General features: G+C 42.5%; 1 long non-coding RNA gene across 1 annotated transcript; it reads left to right on the forward strand.

Moving 5' to 3' along the window:
* The first annotated feature begins 711 nt into the window (after nt 1–711).
* Nucleotides 712–1,926, forward strand: LOC308098108. Its single transcript, XR_013934261.1, has 3 exons — nt 712–770; nt 868–948; nt 1,573–1,926. It is a non-coding gene; the product is annotated as an uncharacterized lncRNA (long non-coding RNA).
* Nucleotides 1,927–4,367: the final 2,441 nt, after the last annotated feature.

A 4,367-nucleotide genomic window follows, 5' to 3' on the forward strand; every position in this document is an offset into this window, starting at 1 on the left:
ATAGGATGTGACATCGATGAGGTTCCGGGTGAAGGTGGACTTCTCGGATTGGATGAGAGCGATGGTTACGTCGTCGTTTGATGATGGTAGATGATGGTAGATTATGATGGAGGATGATGGTGTGACAGTTTATCTCTGGACAACAGCGTCCCCATGTCTGGGTCAACACGTTTGACATCTGACTCTGACCCACTGGTCAGTGGAGGCTTGGTGACATGGGTGTAAGACAGCTGTAAGAAAGGATTAGTGTGGAAAAGAACACCGATATGGTGTTCTCATAACATAGATTGTCACAGAAAGCCTGTAGCAGGTGTAACCCAGGCTTGAAATTACCCTGCCTGAATTTAATAATAATTCATGGGATAAAATAAGTTAATTTTAGTTGACTTATAAAGTGCTAAAAACGATTAAAAGGTGCATTTGAAATACACACATTTAAGTTATACAAGTATACCTAAAATGTTGCTCTACAAGTCTGTTTAAAATGCAAAACAAGCTATATACATGAAAGGGAAAAAACGTTGCCAAACAAACAACAAGGTGCCTTACAGGTTTCTGCAAAAGGTGAAAACTACCTGGCTCTACCTGTTGATTGCCTCCCCAAGTGGCCAATCAGTGAGCCTGTGAGCGTTTTATGACCAGCCCACTAGTATGCTACTTCCTGTTACTATATAAGCAGAGAACTTCCTTTTCCTGTTCAGATACACATGGTGGTTCTTCATGTGCTGTTGTTTACACAGACACAGAGACAATCTTTTGCAATCCACTTGGTAAGACTAAAAAATAATCTTCCAAATCAAATCATCCACATTCTTAATGTTGTTGGACAACTTCTGATTGTTATATTGTGTCATTTAAACTTTGTAGAGCAGTGTGAGACCAAGGTGTGCAAATCACTGACCAGCCAGGTGATTTTGCAGTGTGTGCCCATTCATTCATTGATCAGCGGTGAGTGAGACAATGTATAACTGTTTGGTTGATTTAACTCAGCTGATGGTTATGTTAATAGTGTTGTAGCCACAAAAGTTGGCAGGATTTATTTTGTGTTGATGTTACATGCTGAAACTGTGATTATTGTATTGTTTGTTACTGAAGGAACATGCTGTTTAAAACACATGTAGCATTTTGGGTTACAGTGATTGAAGAGGTAATGTTTAGTGCATCTTTCACCTGTTGCTAGCCAGGTGGGAGATATTAAGCACGTTTGAGCCATAAATACCTCCAAGTTACTCCTCAAAACAACCCTTTATGGACATTTGAAGTGTACTTTATACAATTTACCTCATTTCATTGTAAAAGTTAAAGGAGAATTTCATAGTATTTTTATTTGTGTAAAAAGAAGAACAGTTCATTGAATGTTCAATGCTTGAAAGATTGTGAAAGAAAATAAGCGCTTTAAAAGGTTTTCAATGTATATTGATGTACATGATTACTAAAAGAGAACATGATTAAGCTAATTAATGCAAGTTAAAAAGTGTTGATTGTTGCTATTTCATGGGGATTTAAGAACATGATCTACACAGAGTGTGTGTGAATAACACAAGCTATTGGGTCTTGTCTGATCTACTATAGGTCAGGTTTTTTATTATTGGGTGATTCTGATTCCAACCATCATCATCTCCTGGAGTGCTTCATGTGGAGAAGAGGACAGCGCTTCCCTTCCATTCACTGAAGAGCCCAGGTGCATGTGAGACTCCACAGTCTCCATACCCATCTTCAACGATCCCCAGATCCATAGATTCCCAGTTCATACTGGGTGGCGAGCTAACCAACCTACAGAGTCTGGATACTGATGGTGATTCCCCTCCCTCACGGATTGTGTGGTAGGACCAGTCAGAACACTGTCACGATTCAGATAAGGGGCCCAACGAGAACGCAAACCTAAAACTTTGGGAACAAAGGGTTTTCTATACTTTTGCCGGCTTTTCTTTTTGTTTATTATTTTTCATATACTGCAGTTGTTGTAATTTCTATTGTTGTAATAATAAGTGGCCACCACAATTCAGTTCATCGTTGTCTGTGTCATTATTGATGTGCAACACTGGCTCTTAAAAACACTAGAGTTTTCTGATATTAGCCCAGATATTGACATAAACACTATTGACTACTACTTACCTGTTTTCTCTATTACTAGTTCCGTAACTAGGGTTACAGAATTGGCGAGCTAGCCAGGAGCCAGTAATTTGCATATCAATACTGAAATTACTTCCAATATGGATTTTGTACAAAGGTCTGGTGTTAAAATCCCAAATGCAGTCATTGTTAGCGGGGAAACCCGAGTAACAGAACAGAATGACGAGGTCATTGATTTTCTTAAAAAGTACGGCACTATTGAAAGATCCCTTTATGTTGATGACGATTCTTCCCAATTTTACCAAAACCTGATCGTTGAATACTCAAACAGCGAAGCTGTAGAAGACCTAAAGGCAATTTTGCCATACAGAAATCGTACATTGCAGGGTGAACACAGTATTGTTTATACTGTCAAAACACTAAGCAGTGTGTACACTACTGAAATGGGCAGTGACATTACCAAAACCTACTTAACTGAGCTTAAAACCTTAGCCAAGCTAAGCGGCAATGAGTTTGAGGAGGTGCTGAAAGAAATGATGTCCCAGATTAGCAAAGATATTGGAGCTGTGACCCCTGTGACCAAAGAGGCCTCACCCGTGCATGTCGAGACCACTGTTGTCACCCCACAGCTTCTTTCCCCCAATGAACAGCCCCCCATTTCATTCTCAGATGCCCCTCAGAGAGGAAGAATTGGCCCAAATGTCACTGACTCAGTCCCGATTACTAGTGAGAGAAGAGCCCCCTCACTTTCAGTAAGCGACATGAACCCCCCAGAAATACAGAGGGTCGTGGTCGAGCATATTGTGAGAAGGGAAGATGTAAGCTCACACTTGCAGTCTCCAGCAAGGCTCCGTTCCTTCTCCGGCAAGACTCCCAGACCTAACAATGAAACCGATTACGACACTTGGCGCTCACATGTTGAGCTGCTTCTGAACGATCTTAGCATTTCCCCTCTTCAGATATCCAGAAGGATTCTGGAAAGCTTGCTTTCACCCGCGGCTGATGTAGTTAGAGGGCTACGGCCTGATTCACCACCTTTAACCTACCTGCAGCTGCTCGACTCAGCTTTTGGCACTGTCGAAGAGGGTGATGAGCTTTTCGCTCAATTCCTGAACACTTACCAAGATCCTGTTGAAAAGTCCTCCACTTACCTCCATCGGCTACAGGCAGCTCTTAACCTTGTCGTGAAAAGAGGTGGCATTTCACCAGAAGAAGTAGACAACCATCTCCTTAAGCAGTTCTGTAGGGGGTGTTTCGATTTTGCTCTGCTTTCTACTCTGCAACTCGACCAAAAGAAACGCAGCCCACCTTCATTCTCAGAACTCCTGCTAATGGTGCGCACTGAAGAGGATAGACAGCAGCAGAAAGCTAGTCGCATGAAAAAACACTTTGGTGCCACAAAGCAGCGAGCCCAACTGCAGTCTCAGGGTGCATGTGCCTGGCCGCAGTCAGAAGAGGAACCAGAAGTCATTCCCAATGCTATTGAGAATCTTAAGAAGCAGATGGCAAGTCTGCAAAGTCAATTAACCACTTTCATGACTCAGAAAAAGAACAAAGGTGCTAATAACAAGGGAGCTGAAAAGAAATCCCAGAGTCAAGTATCAGACAAAGACAACGCAAATGCAGACACACAGAAGCAGACAAAGGAAAAGCAGAGAGGCAAACCGAGACCTTGGTACTGCTTTAATTGCGGAGAAGACGGGCACATTTCCCCGTCATGCACTGAAACTGCAAACCCTGCCTTAGTGGCTGAAAAGAAAAAGAAATTGGAAGAGAAACGGCGTGCATGGGAGGCACAAAACGGTTCCAACTCGCATTTAAACGACTAACAGTTCCTGTTGCGGGACAAACAGGGGCTGAGAAGAGTCAACGTCCCCCAGACGTGAATGCCAAGAACAAAGCTCAAGTATGTGCCAGTTTAGAACAGTCAGATAAAACTCATCCATTTAAACTCCCTAAGGGGTTGGTTGGTACTAAGAGTACAGCCGTAATTAAGATAAAGGACAAAGATGTTAACTGTCTGCTTGACACAGGATCGCAAGTCACGACAGTTCCCCAGACATTCTACGAACAGCATTTCTCAGAACAAGAAATTAAGCCACTATACAATCTCTTAGAGGTGGAGGGAGCGGCCGGGCAGTCGGTTCCCTACTTAGGTTACATTGAATTGTCTGTAACTTTCCCAAAAGAGTTTGTGGGGACACCAGTTGAGGTAACTACACTTGCCCTGGTCATCCCTGACATTAAATTCATTACAGAGTCCTATGTGCTGATAGGCACCAATACCCTTGACG

Source organism: Gymnoscopelus braueri (genome assembly GCF_963280865.1).
Source record: "Gymnoscopelus braueri genome assembly, chromosome: 13".
NCBI classification, from domain to species: Eukaryota; Metazoa; Chordata; class Actinopteri; order Myctophiformes; family Myctophidae; genus Gymnoscopelus; species Gymnoscopelus braueri.